This window comes from Canis aureus, chromosome 1 (genome assembly GCF_053574225.1).
Source record: "Canis aureus isolate CA01 chromosome 1, VMU_Caureus_v.1.0, whole genome shotgun sequence".
Lineage (NCBI taxonomy): Eukaryota > Metazoa > Chordata > Mammalia > Carnivora > Canidae > Canis > Canis aureus.
The window spans coordinates 92,650,159-92,668,438 of NC_135611.1; the positions used below are offsets into that span (position 1 = coordinate 92,650,159).

An 18,280-nucleotide genomic window follows, 5' to 3' on the forward strand; every position below is an offset into this window, starting at 1 on the left:
CCAAACCACTATAGACACTCAACTGTCTGAAGTAAACAGGGCAGAAAGCACCTGCATTTAATAGGGATGTACCACATTCTGCTTCTTTGAAATTTTAAGAGCCAGACTTAAAATAAAGAATGAATAAGAATACTCTGATTTACATATCTTCTAGAAATTAGAGCTACTTTGACAAAAATCCTCCAGTGACAAAGCTGCTTCAAGGAAATCCTCTAGGAACAAGGCAACTTCAAGAAAGGAGGAATTTGGAGTTCTTTTTCCTCAGGGCCAGGCCAGGGTGAATGGAGCTAGATCAAGTATAGGCCTGTAGGGAGCCCACATATAGAGCTCATAACTCACCACTTCCTAGGAATCAAGACAGAGGAGTAATGATTTGCCCATTTCCAAATGTGATAAAATAACCATAGCATTACTCAAACCTAACCACATCTCTCCTTTTTCCCTTATTCGTGTCATTTCCTTTTCTACAGGGATTACAAAACCTGGAATGCCCCCTCTCCACATGGATGGCATTTTGGATACACTTCTTTAAAACTGAATAGGGGAAGAACCTGGGTGGCTCAGTGGTTGAGCATCTGTCTTTGGCTCAGGTCATGATCCTGGGGTCTTGGGATCAAGTCATACATCAGGATCTCAATGGAGAGCCTGCTTCTCCCTCTACCTATATCTCTGCCTCTCTCTGTGTCTCTCTCGTGAATAAATAAAATCTTTAAATAATAATAATAAACAAATAAGGCTGAATAAGGAAAAAGAAAAAAAAACCTGAATAGAAAAATGTTTTCACTTTTTGAAAAACATAATCCACCAATCTGTTTATTTGGTAAAGAATGGGTAGAAGAGAAATGGATTTATTCTAAAGAAAAACAACTAATGATTTCTCTCTCTTCTTTTGCCTTTCTCGCTAAATAAATGGAAGAAAACACCCTGAATCAAGACAGATAAACACTGATAAACCTAGGAATGCAAGCTGCCGTCTCTGAGATGCTCTCCATATAAGTAAGCACCTCCAGGCTTACTGGGAGTGTGTCATCTTCTCACAGAGTCTTGCATAAAGGAGTGAGAAGAGCACAGAAGCTAATAGGTGATCCCCAAAAAAAGTCTTTTTTTTTTTTTTTTCAAAAAAGTCATTTAACACCATATTCAACTATATTAACATTTAAGTACTGTGGAAAATATAAAATTAGAAGCAATTTTTTTAGGATAGTAAAATAACCTTTATAAATCTCTAGCCAGGGGCACCTGGGTGGCTCAGTCCTTGAGCATCTGCCTCCAGCTCAGATAGTGATCCTGGGGTTCTGGGATTGAGTCCCACTTTGGGCTCCCTGCAGGGATCCTGCTTCTCTCTCTGCCTATGTTATGTCTCTGCCTCTCTTTCTCTGTGTCTCTCATGAATAAATAAAATCTTTAAAATCAATTAATCTCTAGTCAAAAACTCTTAGAAGACATTAGAAACTCGGGATTTGAGAGGCTGACATAGTAAGTGTATATTTACTTTTAAATAGATTGAAGCTAACCCAGATGACAACCAGAATGCTTAAAGAGTCTAAAAACCATGAGAGAAGCAGTATACAAAAAAACAAACAAACAAACAGAAGGAGGAGGGAAAAGAAGATAAAAAGGGAACAAAGAGGGGTGCCTGGGTGACTCTGCTGGTCAACCGTCTGATTCTTGATTTCAGCTCCAGTCAGGATCTGGGAGTCCTGGGATCAAATTCCACATAGGGCTCTGCACTCAGCAGGGAGCCTGCTGGAGATTCTCTCTTCCTCTCCATCTGCCTCCCACCCACCCCCAGCATGCTCATGTGTGCTGTCTCTCTCTCTCTCTCTCTCTCTCTCTCTCATAAATAAATAAATAAATCTTTAAAAAGGGGGGAGGGACAAAGAACAGATGAGACAAAGACCAAAAAGCAAGATGACAGACTTAAACCAGATCAACAATCATACTAAATGTAAATGAGTCAAATACTCCAATTAAAAGGCAGATATTATCAAACTCCTAAAAAAGCAAGATCCAAAAATATGGTGTCTTTAATAAATGTAACTAAACTATAGACATAAATAGGTTAAAATAAGGCAGCCCCGGTGGCTCAGCAGTTTAGCGTCACCTTCAGCCTGGGGCATGATCCTGGAGACCTGGGATCAAGTCCCATGTTGGGCTACCTGCATGGGCTCCCTGCTTCTCCCTCTGCCTGTGTCTCTGTCTCTCTTTCTGTGTATCTGTCAGGTATAAATAAATAAAATCTTTAAATAAATAAGTAAATAAATAAATAAATAAATAGGTTAAAACAAAAGGATAAAAAAGACATTCCATACTAACTAGCAAACGAAACCTACAGTGGCTATACTAATATCAGAAAGAAATTAATTTCAGAATAGAATTATTACCAGGAACACAGAGGATAATTTCATAATGATAAAGTACTTAATTCATTAAGAGAATGTAATAATCCCAAATGTATGTACCTAATAATCGAGCTTCAAAATACATGAAGCAGGAAGGCTTGGGTGGCTCAGTGATTGAGCATCTGCCTTTGGCTTAGGTCGTGATCCCAGGGTCTTGGGATCAAGTCTCACATCAGGTTCCCCCACAGGGAGCCCCCTCTCCCTCTGCCCATGCATCTGCCTCTCCTTCTGTGTGTCTCATGAATAAAAAAATAAAATCTTTAAAAAGAAAATACATGAGGCAAAAATTGACAGAAACCAGGGTATACAATATCTTGACCATAAACCAAGCCACAAATGTAAAAGAAGTCAAGATTTCTTCCATGTTCTCTGCTCACAAATGAAATAAATTAGAAAATAATAACAAAGATCTCTGGACAGTCCTGAAAAGAACAAAATAATACACTTCTAAATAATGAAAGGATCAAAGAATAAACCAAAAGTGGGGTTAAAGAGTATTTTAAACTGAATGAAAATGAAAACATACCATATCAAAATTTAAAGGATGACACTAAAGCAGTAGTACTTAGAAATCTATAGTTAAAAACATCCATAGTAGAAAAGAAGACAGGCTTCAACTTAATGGTCTCTGCTTTTACATCATAAAACCAGAAAAAAAAGAACAAATTAAGTCCAAAGTAGAAGGGAGGAAATAATAAAGATCATAAAAGAATTCAAATAGTGAAAGTTTTGTAACTTCTTATCAATTTGGATGATTTTTATTTCTTTTTCTTGTCTGATTGTTGCAGCTACAACTTCCAGCACTGTGTTGTATAAAGTGATGAAAGTAGATATCCTTATCTTTTTCCTGATCTTTCATTATTTAAATATGACACGATACTATATATAGAAAATCTTGAAGACTCCACCAAAAAACTACCAGAGCTGATAAATGAATTCAGTAATGTTACAAGATACAAAATTAATGCACAAAAATCTGTTGCATCTTTGAAGTAGCAGAAAGAGAAATTAAGAAAACGATCCCATTTATAATTGCACCCAAAATAATAAAATATCTAGGAATAAACTTAGCCAAGGAGATGAAAGACCTGAAGACAATAAAACATTCATGAAAGAAACTGAAGATGACACAAATGGAAAGATACTCCATGCTCATGGACTGGAAGAAGCAATATTGTCAAAAATTCCATACTACCCAAAACAATCTACAGATTTAATGCAATCTTTATCAAAATACCAATAGCATTTTCCACAAAACTTGAACAAATAGTCCTAAACTTTGTATGGAGTCACAGAAGACCCTGTATAGCCAGAGCAATCTTGAGAAAGAAGATTGCTTTCTTTCTTGTGCAATGTATTGTACTGCACAAAGCTGTAGTAATTAAGAGTATGGTATTGGCACAAACATAGACAAATACCAGAACAGAATGGAGAACCCAGAAATAAACCCATGCTTATATAATTATCTAATCTATGACAAAGGAGGCAAGAATATATAACAAGGAAAAGACAGTCTCCTGAATAATTGGTGCTGCAAAAACTGGGCAACTACATATAAAATGAACTGAACCATTTTCTTACACCATATATAAAAATAAATTCAAAATGGATTAAAGACTTAAACATGAGACCTGAAATCATAAAACTCCTGAAATAAAACACAGGCAGTAACTTCTTGGACATGGGCTTTGGCAACATTTTCCTAAATATGTCTCCTCAGGTAAGGAAAACAAAAGCAAAAATAAACTATTAGGACTAGACTAAAATAAAAAGATTTTCCACAGCAAAAGAAACTGTCAACAAGATAAGGCAATCCACTAAATAGACGATATTTGCAAATGATATTAATATGTCATTAATGTCATTATCATTTGGATAACTTAATATCAAAAAATGTATGAAGAACTTAGGCACTCAACACCAAAAACCCCCAAATAATCTGATTAAAAATGGGCAGAGGACCTGAATAGATCTTTTTCCAAAGAAGACATACAGATGATCAACAGACACATGAAAAGATGCTCAACATCACTAATCAATAGGTAAATGCAAATCAAAACCGTAATGAGATATCACCTTAACACCTATCAGAGTGGCTAGAATGAAAGAGAAGAAATAACAAATATTGGCGAGGATATGAAAAAAGAATCCTCATACACTAGTGGTGGGAATTCAAATTAGTGCAAGCCACTATGTGAAACAGTAAGGTTCCTCAAAAAACTAAAAATAAATTCCAAAGATAAAGAGAAGATCCTTAAAACAGCAAGAGACAAGAAATCCCTGACTTTTATGGGGAGGAATATTAGGGTAACAGCAGACCTCTCCACAGAGACCTGGCAGGCCAGAAAAGGCTGGCAGGATATATTCAGGGTCCTAAATGAGAAGAACATGCAACCAAGAATACTTTATCCAGCAAAGCTCTCATTCAAAATGGAAGGAGAGATAAAGAGCTTACAAGACAGGCACGAACTGAAAGAATATGTGACCTCCAAACCAGCTCTGCAAGAAATTTTAAGGGGAATTCTTAAAATTCCCCTTTAAGAAGAAGTTCAGTGCAACAATCCACAAAAACAAGGACTGAATAGATATCATGATGACACTAAACTCATATCTGTCAATAGTAACTCGGAACGTGAAGGGGCTTAATGACCCCATCAAAAGGCGCAGGGTTTCAGACTGGATAAAAAAGCAGGACCCATCTATTTGCTGTCTACAAGAGACTCATTTTAGACAGAAGGACACCTACAGCCTGAAAATAAAAGGTTGGAGAACCATTTACCATTCGAATGGTCCTCAAAAGAAAGCAGGGGTAGCCATCCTTAAATCAGATAAACTAAAATTTACCCCGAAGACTGTAGTGAGAGATGAAGAGGGACACTGTATCATACTTAAAGGATCTATCCAACAAGAGGACTTAACAATCCTCAATATATATGCCCCGAATGTGGGAGCTGCCAAATATTTAAACCAATTAATAACCAAAGTGAAGAAATACTTAGATAATAATACACTTATACTTGGTGACTTCAATCTATCTCTTTCTACCCTCGATAGGTCTTCTAAGCACAACATCTCCAAAGAAACGAGAGCTTTAAATGATACACTGGACCAGATGGATTTCACAGATATCTACAGAACTTTACATCCAAACTCAACTAAATACACATTCTTCTCAAGCGCACATGGAACTTTCTCCAGAAGAGACCACATACTGGGTCACAAATCGGGTCTGAACCGATACCAAAAGATTGGGATCGTCCCCTGCATATTCTCAGACCATAATGCCTTGAAATTAGAACTAAATCACAACAAGAAGTTTGGAAGGACCTCAAACACGTGGAGGTTAAGTACCATCCTGCTAAAAGATGTAAGGGTCAACCAGGAAATTAAGGAAGAATTAAAAAGATTCATGGAAACTAATGAGAATGAAGATACAACCGTTCAAAATCTTTGGGATGCAGCAAAAGCAGTCCTAAGGGGGAAATACATCGCAATACAAGCATCCATTCAAAAACTGGAAAGAACTCAAATACAAAAGCTAACCTCGCACCTAAAGGAGCTAGAGAAAAAACAGCAGATAGATCCTACACCCAACAGAAGGAGAGAGGTAATTAAAATTCGAGCAGAACTCAACGAAATCGAGACCAGAAGAACTGTGGAACAGATCAACAGAACCAGGAGTTGGTTCTTTGAAAGAATTAATAAGATAGATAAACCATTAGCCAACCTTATTAAAAAGAAGAGAAAGAAGACTCAAATTAATAAAATCATGAATGAGAAAGGAGAGATCACTACCAACACCAAGGAAATACAAACGACTTTAAAAACATATTATGAACAGCTATACGCCAATAAATTAGGCAATCTAGAAGAAATGGACGCATTCCTGGAAAGCCACAAACTACCAAAACTGGAACAGGAAGAAATAGAAAACCTGAACAGGCCAATAACCAGGGGGGAAATTGAAGCAGTCATCAAAAACCTCCCAAGACACAAGAGTCCAGGGCCAGATGGCTTCCCAGGGTAATTCTATCAAACGTTTAAAGAAGAAATCATACCTATTCTACTAAAGCTGTTTGGAAAGATAGAAAGAGATGGAGTACTTCCAAATTCGTTCTATGAGGCCAGCATCACCTTAATTCCAAAACCAGACAAAGACCCCACCAAAAAGGAGAATTACAGACCAATATCCCTGATGAACATGGATGCAAAAATTCTCAACAAGATACTAGCCAATAGGATCCAACAATACATTAAGAAAATTATTCACCATGACCAAGTAGGATTTATCCCTGGGACACAAGGCTGGTTCAACACTCGTAAAACAATCAATGTGATTTATCATATCAGCAAGAGAAAAACCAAGAACCATATGATCCTCTCATTAGATGCAGAGAAAGCATTTGACAAAATACAGCATCCATTCCTGATCAAAACTCTTCAGAGTGTAGGGATAGAGGGAACATTCCTCAACATCTTAAAAGCCATCTATGAAAAGCCCACAGCAAATATCATTCTCAATGGGGAAGCACTGGGAGCCTTCCCCCTAAGATCAGGAACAAGACAGGGATGTCCACTCTCACCACTGCTATTTAACATAGTACTGGAAGTCCTAGCCTCAGCAATCAGACAACAAAAAGACATTAAAGGCATTCAGATTGGCAAAGAAGAAGTCAAACTCTCCCTCTTCGCCGATGACATGATACTCTACATAGAAAACCCAAAAGCCTCCACCCCAAGATTGCTAGAACTCATACAGCAATTTGGTAGCGTGGCAGGATACAAAATCAATGCCCAGAAATCAGTGGCATTTCTATACACTAACAATGAGACTGAAGAAAGAGAAATTAAGGAGTCAATCCCATTTACAATTGCACCCCAAAAGCATAAGATACCTAGGAATAAACCTAACCAAGGAGGTAAAGGATCTATACCCTAAAAACTATAGAACACTTCTGAAAGAAATTGAGGAAGACACAAAGAGATGGAAAAATATTCCATGCTCATGGATTGGCAGAATTAATATTGTGAAAATGTCAATGTTACCCAGGGCAATTTACACGTTTAATGCAATCCCTATCAAAATACCATGGACTTTCTTCAGAGAGTTAGAACAAATTATTTTAAGATTTGTGTGGAATCAGAAAAGACCCTGAATAGCCAGGGGAATTTTAAAAAAGAAAACCATAGCTGGGGGCATCACAATGCCAGATTTCAGGTTGTACTACAAAGCTGTGGTCATCAAGACAGTGTGGTACTGGCACAAAAACAGACACATAGATTAATGGAACAGAATAGAGAACCCAGAAGTGGACCCTGAACTTTATGGTCAACTAATATTCGATAAAGGAGGAAAGACTATCCATTGGAAGAAAGAGAGTCTCTTCAATAAATGGTGCTGGGAAAATTGGACATCCACATGCAGAAGAATGAAACTAGACCACTCTCTTGCACCAGACACAAAGATAAACTCAAAATGGATGAAAGATCTAAATGTGAGACAAGATTCCATCAAAATCCTAGAGGAGAACACAGGCAACACCCTTTTTGAACTCAGCCACAGTAACTTCTTGCAAGATACATCCACGAAGGCAAAAGAAACAAAAGCAAAAATGAACTCTTGGGACTTCATCAAGATAAGAAGCTTTTGAAAAAAAAAAAAAAAAGATAAGAAGCTTTTGCACAGCAAAGGATACAGTCAACAAAACTCAAGGACAACCTACAGAATGGGAGAAGATATTTGCAAATGACATATCAGATAAAGGGCTAGTTTCCAAGATCTATAAAGAACTTCTTAAACTCAACACCAAAGAAACAAACAATCCAATCATGAAATGGGCAAAAGACATGAAGAGAAATCTCACAGAGGAAGACACAGACATGGCCAACATGCACATGAGAAAATGCTCTGCATCACTTGCCATCAGGGAAATACAAATCAAAACCACAATGAGATACCACCTCACACCAGTGAGAATGGGGAAAATTAACAAGGCAAGAAACCACAAATGTTGGAGAGGATGTGGAGAAAGGGGAACCCTCTTACACTGTTGGTGGGAATGTGAACTGGTGCAGCCACTCTGGAAAACTGTGTGGAGGTTCCTCAAAGAGTTAAAAATAGACCTGCCCTACGACCCAGCAATTGCACTGTTGGGGATTTACCCCAAAGATTCAGATGCAATGAAACGCCGGAACACCTGCACCCCAATGTTTATAGCAGCAATGTCCACAATAGCCAAACTGTGGAAGGAGCCTCGGTGTCCATCGAAAGATGAATGGATAAAGAAGATGTGGTTTATGTATACAATGGAATATTACTCAGCCATTAGAAACGACAAATACCCACCATTTGCTTCAACATGGATGGAACTGGAGGGTATTTTGCTGAGTGAAGTAAGTCAATCGGAGAAGGACAAACAGTGTTCTCATTCATTTGGGGAATATAAATAATAGTGAAAGGGAATATAAGGGAAGGGAGAAGAAATGTGTGGGAAATATCAGAAAGGCAGACAGAACATAAAGACTCCTAACTCTGGGAAACGAACTAGGGGTGGTGGAAGGGAAGGAGGGCAGGGGGTGGGGGTGAATGGGTGACGGGCACTGAGGGGGGCACTTGATGGGATGAGCACTGGGTGTTATTCTGTATGTTGGTAAATTGAACACCAATAAAAAATTAATTTATTAAAAAAAAATAATAAAAAGGTAATTACAGAGAAAAAAAACTAAAAATAGAATTACCATATGATCTAGTAATTCCACTACTGGGTATTTACCCAAAGGACATGAAAACACTAATTCAAAAAGATATAGCACCCCTATGTTTATCCCAACATTATTTCTAACAGCCAAAATAGGGAAGCAACCCATGTGTCTGCTGATAATGAATGGATAAAGATGTGGTATATATAGACAATGGATTATTACTCACACGTAAAAAAAAGAATGAGATCTTGCCATTTGCAACAACATGAATGGATCTAGAGGGTATAATGTTAAGTAAAATAAGTTAGACAAAGACATATACAATATAATTTCACCTATATATGGAATTTAAGAAACAAAAATGAACAAATAAAAAAGAGACATACAAAAACACTCAAATACAGAGAACTGGTGGTTGTCAGAGGGGAGGCGGGTGGGTGAATGAGTGAAACAGACGAAGAGGAGTAAGAATACTTACTGTGATAGAATTCTTTTTTAAAGATCATAGTAGAATTCAGTAACAGAGGACAGTAAAATGGGAAACATCAGTGAATGCAAAACTCATTTTTTGAAATGGTCAATAAAATTGATAAATCTCTAGATAGGCTGATCAGAAATTAAAAGACATAATTTACTTTCCAATGAATACTATGAAACTAGAATCATGCTGATAAAACAATAGAAGAGATATCGAAGAAACAGAAATTACAGACCATATCCCTATAAGCATAAATACATAAATTCTAAAATGCCAAATCCAACGATATCCACAAAAGATAACATATCAAGAGCAAGTGGGTTCAATCTCAGGATTTCAAAACTAGTTTAGGGTTTCAAGGCTGGGTTAGATGTAATTTACCATGTAAGAAATCAAAACAAGAAGACCTCATAATCTAAATAGACACCAAAATAAGTATTTGATAAAACCCAACATCCATTTCTGATGAAAATTCTTAGAAAAGTAGCAATAAAAGAACATCTATGAAAAACCTAGCATTTACATAATACTTAATGGTGAAATCCTGAATATTTCTCCCCCATGATTAAAAACAAAACAAAAACAGTAGTTCTCATCACCTTTATTCCACACTGTGCTAGAGGTTCCAGCCAGTACAATCAGGCAAGTAAAAGAAATAAAATGTATCCAGGTTTTAAAGATTTATTTATTTGTTTGTTTGAGAGAAAGCAAGAGAGCAACTGGGGGGAGAGACGGGGGGTGGGGGGGACAGAGTCTCAAGCAGGCACCCCACTGAGTGCAGAGCCCAATGTGGGGCTCTATCTCATGACCTGAGCCAAAATCAAGAGTCAGATGCTTAACTGAGTCACCCAGATTTTAGAAAACTGTATCCAGATTTTAAAGGAAAAAGTAAAATTTTCTTTATCTACAAACATGATCTTCTATGTAGAAAACTAGAGAGACGCTATAAAATAGCTGTAAGAACTAGTAAATTTAATAAGGTGCATGATACAAAATCAATATTCAAAAAACAACTCTATGTCTATTACTAACAACTACACGCTGGAAGTTACAATTAGAAAACAATACCATTAACAACAGTATCAATACATACAAAATAGTTAGGGATAAATCTCACAAAAGTAGTGTAAGATGTGGACAGTGAAAACTGCAAGACCTTTCTGAGAGAAATTAAAGACATAAATAAATAGAGAGGTATTACTTTTCATGGATTACATGACTCAATATTGTATAAATGTCAATTCTTCCCAAATTGTTCTAAAGATTCAATGTAACTTAAATCCATATCCCAATGGTTTTTTTTTTTTTTTTAGAAGAACTTGACAAGTGGACTCTAAAATTCATATGAAATGCAAAGGACATAGAACAGCAAAAATAACTTTGAAAAAGAAGAAAAGAGGAGGGTTAACAACACTATCTGATTTTGAGATCTACATTCATCAATCTACAATAATCAAGACAATATGTTATTGGAGGAAAGACAAATATACCACTAGAATGCTATACAAAGTTCTAAAACTGACCCACACAACAAAGATGCAAGGACAACTGTGAAGAAAGGACAACCTTTTAAACAGATATTGCTCAAAGAATAGGATACTCATATTTTTAGAAAATGAACTTTGATCCATCTCTCACACCATATACAAAAATTAATTCAAAACGGATTGCGGGGCACAGGTTAACAACTCTGAAACTGCTTTGAATGTATACTGGGAGTGAACAAATAAGTGAATGGATGGTGGGAGCCATTAGGAGAGGAGTATCATGGATAAGGAATGAACCACATAGTACTGGATTAGCGTCAGAGACATCAGTATGAACTCACAGTTCGCTTAATACAGATATACAAATGGTAAGATGTAGAAGTATAGGTGTGTATATACAAAGATTAGCACACATACATAGACTTCCTTGCTCTGCCTGCTGAGACAATCTATATCTAGTGACACTCCGATAACAGCAACAAGCAAACCCAGTGCCCAGATCTTGGTTTCTAAATAACATACCACCACAAAAGGAACTAGGGCTCCTTTGAGAAATGGCTGATTCCAGGGCCAAGGCACTGAAAACATTAGATGAGCCTTAGGCATCTTGTACTGTCAGAAAAGAAGGCAGTGCTGGGAGAAATGAATGGGGAGGGAAGAAAGTCAAGTCAAAGGGACATAGGAACCAACCTAAGAGAGCTCCCAATGACCAGTGCTAAAGTAAGACAAGCAACAAAATAAATAATGAAGTACTAGATTACAACCCAAAGTATAAAATAAATACATGAATCCATACTGACATAATAAATGATTGAAGAAATAAACAGGGGAGAAAAGAGAAAAATTAAATACCATTTGCATAATCATCTTACAGAAAAAGTCCAAGTAGTTTATGTGGATACCCATCTATAGGAGTTAGGGTATAATTCTTCCTCCCACCTTGCCTGAGCATGAACTATACTTAATAACATACTCCCCAATAATTGAGCGTGGAAAAAGTGAAAAAAGATTAGAGAAAACTGGCAAACATTATCTTGGTCAGGTAATCAAGGTTAAACAACACCAGTGATAAAACATGTTGACAGCATGACAGTATTCATCTGCCCCTGATACGATGTGATAAGGACACTTCTCCCAAAGAAGTCTAATCAAGAGAAAAACATCAGATATGTTCCTAATACTTCAGAATGAAGTTCCTAAAAATGGTGACCACCCACAAAATCACAATAACAATATTACATCAAAAAATCAAATAGTAATTATCTAACAACGTCTAATACTCAATTTTTCCCATTTGTCCCCAAAATGTCTTTTGCAGGGGCACCTGGGTTGAGCCCCATGTTGTGCTCCCTGCTCAGCTGGGAGTTGGCTTCTCATTCTTCTCTCTCTCTCTCTCTTTCTTTCTCTCTCTCTCTCTCAAATAAATAAATAAAATCTTTTTTTTTTAAATGTCTTTTGCAGCTGGCTTTTTTTTTCCAAACCAGGATCCAGTCAAGGTTCCCTAATTGGATTTGGTTCTTAATTCTTCTTTTAATTACTTTTGCTCTAAAACATTCTCATCACCTTTCCTTAGTTTTTTTTTTTTTTTTCTTTTTCTTTTTTTTTTAATGACATTGACACACTGAAGAGACCAGGCCACTTGTCTTGTTAGAATGAGCCACCTGCTGGATTTGACGGTTTCCTTAAAATGGATTTAACTCATTCCTCGATCTCCTGAACTTTTTGTAAGTTATATCTCAGCACCACCCAAATGAAAAGAAAAATCGGATGAATCCAAATTGCAGCGCATTCTACAAAATGGCCAGTAGTGCTCAAAACTGTCAAGGTCATTAATAAACAAAGAGAGACTAAGAAACTGTCAAGGATCAGAAAAGACTCAGGAGACATAAGGATGACACACAATGTCAAATCCTGGATTGAATTCTAGAAGAGAAAACAGATACACAGTAGGAAAAAAATGATAAAATCCAAATAAAGTTTGAAGTGTAGTTAATAGTAAAGTACCAAGCTGATTGTTTGGTTTTGACAAATCTACTGTGGTTATGTAAGATGTTAGTAATAGAAGTAGATGAGGGGTATACCAGCACTCTCTGTACTACCTTCGTAACTTTCCTCCAAGCCTAAAATTATTCCAAAGTAAAAAGTTTATTGCAAAAACGGATTACAGACTTAAATGCAAAAAAACCATACAGCTCTTTGAAAAAAATATATGAGAAAATCTTTTGGACCTCAAGTGAGGCAAAGTTTTTGCATATGATGCCAATAACACACACAATCCATAAAAGATAAAATTAGTAAATGGGACTTCATCAAAATTAAAAACTTCTGCTCTTTGAGATACTCTTACTGAAATAAAAAGACAAGCTGACTAGGAGAAAATAAAGAACGTGTACCCATAATGAACTCTCAAAATTCAGTAACATTAAAAAATAATTAAAAGTGGGCAAGAGATTTGAACTGATACCAAAGAAGACAAAAAAGCTGGTGGATCAGCACATTGAATAGATGCTCAAAATCATTAACCCTGGGAAGACACAAGTTAATGCTACAGAGAGAAACCATGATGACAATTAAAATGTAAAAAAGACTGAGCATATCAAGTGTTGGAAGGACACAGAGGAACTGGAACTCTCATACAATGCTGGTGGGGAATGCAAAGTGGTGCAACCAGTTTGAAAAACAGTTTGGGTGTTTCTTAAAAACTTAAACATATACCCACTATATGACCAACCATTCACGTGCTATTTACCACCCACATCCCAACAAAAGAAGCAGATGTCCACACAAAGTCTTGCACACCGATGCTTACAGCTGCCTAATCATAATAATAACTGGAAGTAACTCATTTGTCCTTCGAGAGGTGAATGGATAAACGAACTGTGGTCTACCCACAAGATAGGATACTACTTACTCATCAATAAAAACAAATGAACTCTTGTTATATGCAACAATATGGATGAATGTCAAAATAACCATGCTGAGTGAAAGAAGCTAGACAAAAGGCATACTGATTTCATTTATATAAACTTCTAGGAAATGTAAACTAATTTACAGTGACTAAAATCACTTAAGTGATTGCAGGAATGGGGAGCGATGGATCTGAGTTGAAGGGGCAGGAAGTAGAAGCAAGAGACTATAAAGAGACACAAGGAAACTCTTGGAGTGACAGCATATTCACCATTTTGACTGCAGTAAATGTTTCACAAATACCTAATTGTATACTTTAAATATATGCCATTTATTTTATGTCAAATATACCTCGGCAAAATTGGGGTTTGTTTGTTTGTTTGTTTTTAACCAACCATCACAAAACCTGGAAAATCTAACAATGCACTAAGCCTGGAAATGAAAAGCCTGAAACAAAAAGTGATGGCTTTTGGCAAACAGCTGATAGTACAGCCAATGAAAGATGGATCAGACGGTGTATGTGGCTTCAGGAGGAAACTAGCGCCCATAGAGTCGGAAATAAAAAAGCAGGTGTATCAGCTACACATGAAGAGTATTCTGACAACCAGAGTTATGCAAACATAAAATGGACTACTTGGTAAGGGAAAGGACTCTCAACAGTCACAAGAGTTCAAGCAGGAACTTAACCCAGGTATGAGGAGAAATTCTCACTGGAGACACGAGACCGTATTTCTTGACCTTTAAATGCACTAGGTAGGAGAGAAAGCATGTGGCTTCCATTTGAGGAGAAATTTACTTAATCATATTCATCAGACCATAAAGCCATCAGCACCAAATGTTTTGAAGGATATAAAGTATTTAGGACCTCATGAGCAAGGTTAAGGAATGCAAATGTCAATCTTCAAGTGGGCTTTCACATAGGGCAAGCAGTAAAGAAAGCTTCAGAGTCAAACACGGTTTCTAAAATGTATGTTTGTCCTTTTTGTTCTTGCATTTAGTAAAACTATTATAAATTTCTTGAGAGAAAGGAGCACCTGTAATGTTTGCTTTGTAATTCAGAGCACTTAGAGGTCAGTAACAATTAATAGTCACTATTTCCTGAATATACATATCATAGGCCTAGAAATTCAAGCTAAGCATTTGGAACACAAACTTTCTGACACTGCAAGATAGCTATTATCCCCATTTTACAAATGGAAAATCTTAGGCTGAGGAAGTTAAGAGAATCCTCAGTTTCAGGATCTGAAATTCAGTCTGTCTGACCCCCAAAACCTAAGGATAGGAGATTGCCTCCTACCTCACTAAGAATACAGGGGCCATCTGATGAACACTGCATGCAGTTTCTTTCTTCCCTCTCTAAATATTTTCCATAATCCTGCCCATTTTATTTTTCTGAAATACAAACTTTCTCATGTTACCCAACTTCATTTCCTTCAGAGCCTTACAAGTCTGAACTCATCAGGATCGTGACAGGATGGGATGCCTGGGTGGCTCAGTGGTTGAGTGCCTCTCTGCACCTCAGGTCATGATCCTGGGGTCCTGGGACCAACTTCACATCAGGATCCTCACAGGGAGCCTACTTCTCTCTTCTCTCTCTGCCTATGTCTCTGCCTCTATCTCTGTGTCTCTCATGAATAAATAAATAAAGTCTTAAAAAAAAAAAAAAGATGGTGACAGGAGATATACCTGCTCTCTTTCCCATTATCATTTCTGAGTATTTCTCCTGTCTGTTCCAGATATGCCAAAATATTCACAAGTCTTCTAAAACTGCAATGCATTTGTACTCGTTCTTCTAACTTTTCTGTGTGTCCTTCCTCTGATTTTTTGCCTGAATTTTCAACCCTCCAGACTCAGTTTAAATCTTGTCTCCCCTGAATGTCAGTTTTCGGACATTCCAGATCTACCTCCTTTTACTGCATATCACTCTATTCATACAGATAATTATTTGTTAATTTGTTTCATGCAAAAAAAAAAAATATCCTCAAAGAGTTACTCATTTCTGTATCACCAGTACCCAAGCCCAACAGGAAAGGTTCAATAAATGTTTACTGAATAAATGGATGGATGATGGACAGGTGGATGAATAAGCAATTAAATGGATCTAAAAACCACTATCTGAAATTAAACAAGAATAAAGACAACTTAAGGGTTTTCCCCTTTTTTTGGTATATAAAAGAAATCATAATGCCTATGACAGAGATATATCCATTGCTACAATTATCACATATACTGCCCCTTGTTAATTCTATATGATTTCAACTGAAATTATGTCTTAATTAAAGCAACTAATAGCTAGCTTGATTGTGGAGTCCTATTAAAATAGTTTGTTTAATCAAAAATAAAGGTGATATATAATTTGATGCAAAAATTAATTCTACAGATTATAAAATGGTTGGAAACCAGGAAATCTGTGAACTACTCTGATTACTTGTCAAGAAGAAGAAAGCCAGAGAATAACCTTTTTGTGACCTCCTCCCACAAACAAAACTATTGACAGATTTTACCATTTCAAGATGTAACCCTGTTTAGTGCTCTCCTCCTTGCAGATAACATGAGACATTAAAAAAAAAAAAAAATCGCACCATTTAAAATTTCAGGCTCCTTTCTTTCTTGATTCTTTATGATTTTAAATTAAAGCATTCTCATACCTGGCCGATGTATTTCCTTTGGGTTCCTAGAAATTAGTCTTAATACATAACTGCACAACTGGGATAATTTATGATACCTTCTGGTTTGGGTGGGGGTGGGTTCTTTTATCATCTTATTTCTCTTGCCCAGAGCTGACATGAAAATAATTTGGGTTCCTTCGGCACACTGCTATTTAATTTTAAAATCAAGCTAGAACAAATTCTTTTTATAAAAATGCAAAATAAAATAGAACTAAAAAAAAGTCAAGAAGGTTTGAGAACTACTCTCTGCTAATGGAAAAATTATTTTAATTACATGAGAAATGTTCTAAAGCAATCTTCTGGGTGAAAACAAAGCATTACTTACTCGTTGAGGAAAATGCCTTCCTTAAAGAAAATGTTCACATGTTCAGAAGCCCTTAGTCTGTGAAATTAATGCCTTATACATGTAGATTAAAAAAAAATAGTTCACACCTTGGTGATTTTCTTCTAAAATGCTGCCTCATTATAACAATAACATTTCAGTTTATGCTAGAAAGGGTTCCTTCCCAAAGAACCAAAATGTATTTTAGAGGGGGAAGGGGAAATGTTTTTTAGAAACACATTTAAAAAAAAAAAAAAAGTGAAGTGCTCAAGGAATACTAAACAGTGCACAGCAATGGACTTTCCTTTAAAAGGACAATGAAGAAGCCATATTAAACCACATTAAGTGTAATCATCTTTTTGTTTTTTATCTCTGAAACAGGATAGTAAAACAAGAATAAGAGCTGAATGATTTCAGAGCCCAGCACTAGAAAGTTTGGGACTGCAATATGAAAAGAAAAAAATTTTGGAACAACAACTTTGGATTGAGATGTCCGTTAACCAATATACGAGACTATATTCCAAAAGTTGGCATAATTTTTCTCAAATCAGCCTGAGAACACAGGATATGCAATTTGTTTTTATTTTTTTCCCCTGTACTATCCAACTTTGCTCCTGCGTTTCCTTTCATAAATAAACAGCTTAACATAAGGAAGTAAGTGATTGTATAACTTATCACATTGTGATCTTTCAAGGGAAATGTTTCATTTCATTCAAGTTCTGGCTCCTCTCAACATTTCTTGTCTCCTGCATAAGAAGATGATATTCTATAAAAGGAAAGGACACCATGTGTGAATTAAGTAAGAAGGGTTCATGAGAGAACCAGAATCTAATTACATAAACACACTTCCCTACAGGTGGATATAAATTCGAAAATCTCTGAAATCTCATCTTTAAAGGCTAGCAGTGCTTTTTTAATTATGCTAAAAGTCCCTTGTCTGCTTGATCTCTCATGAACAATTTTAATCAGGCAAGCCTAATACACGCTGTCTCACAGACAACTTAACAGAGCTCTCAACTATGAGCTAATGGGAAGACAAGGAATCACAAGCATTTTTATTAAAAGGAAAAAAATGGCCAGCCTAGAGATTTGGCCAGCAATAAAGCAAGATTAAATCATGCTTTTTCCCCACTTAGCCTACTTAACTTCAAGAACTACAGACATATAATTAATTTGCTCTTGAGATTTATTCGGTAAACATAAACATACCATTTTAAAAATAATACATCCTTACAACTCATGGGTTTTGTTACTTTCTTTTCACAAATGGACTAATGTACTAACAACCAGTTTGCCAGAATCTGAGAATAGCC

At 36.4% G+C, this 18,280-nt stretch overlaps 1 protein-coding gene across 37 annotated transcripts in view; it reads right to left on the minus strand.

Moving 5' to 3' along the window:
- The window catches only part of RFX3 (regulatory factor X3), a 287,131-nt gene that overhangs the window by 195,249 nt on the left and 73,602 nt on the right, over nt 1-18,280 (minus strand). For 5 of the 37 annotated variants that reach the window (XM_077908603.1, XM_077908516.1, XM_077908553.1 and 2 more), the window contains one exon: nt 17,646-17,733. The exons of the other annotated variants lie outside the window; for them this stretch is intronic. The gene's annotated coding sequence lies outside the window, so the exon portion shown is untranslated. The remainder of the gene's footprint in view (nt 1-17,645; nt 17,734-18,280) is intronic. 37 annotated transcript variants of the gene reach the window in all.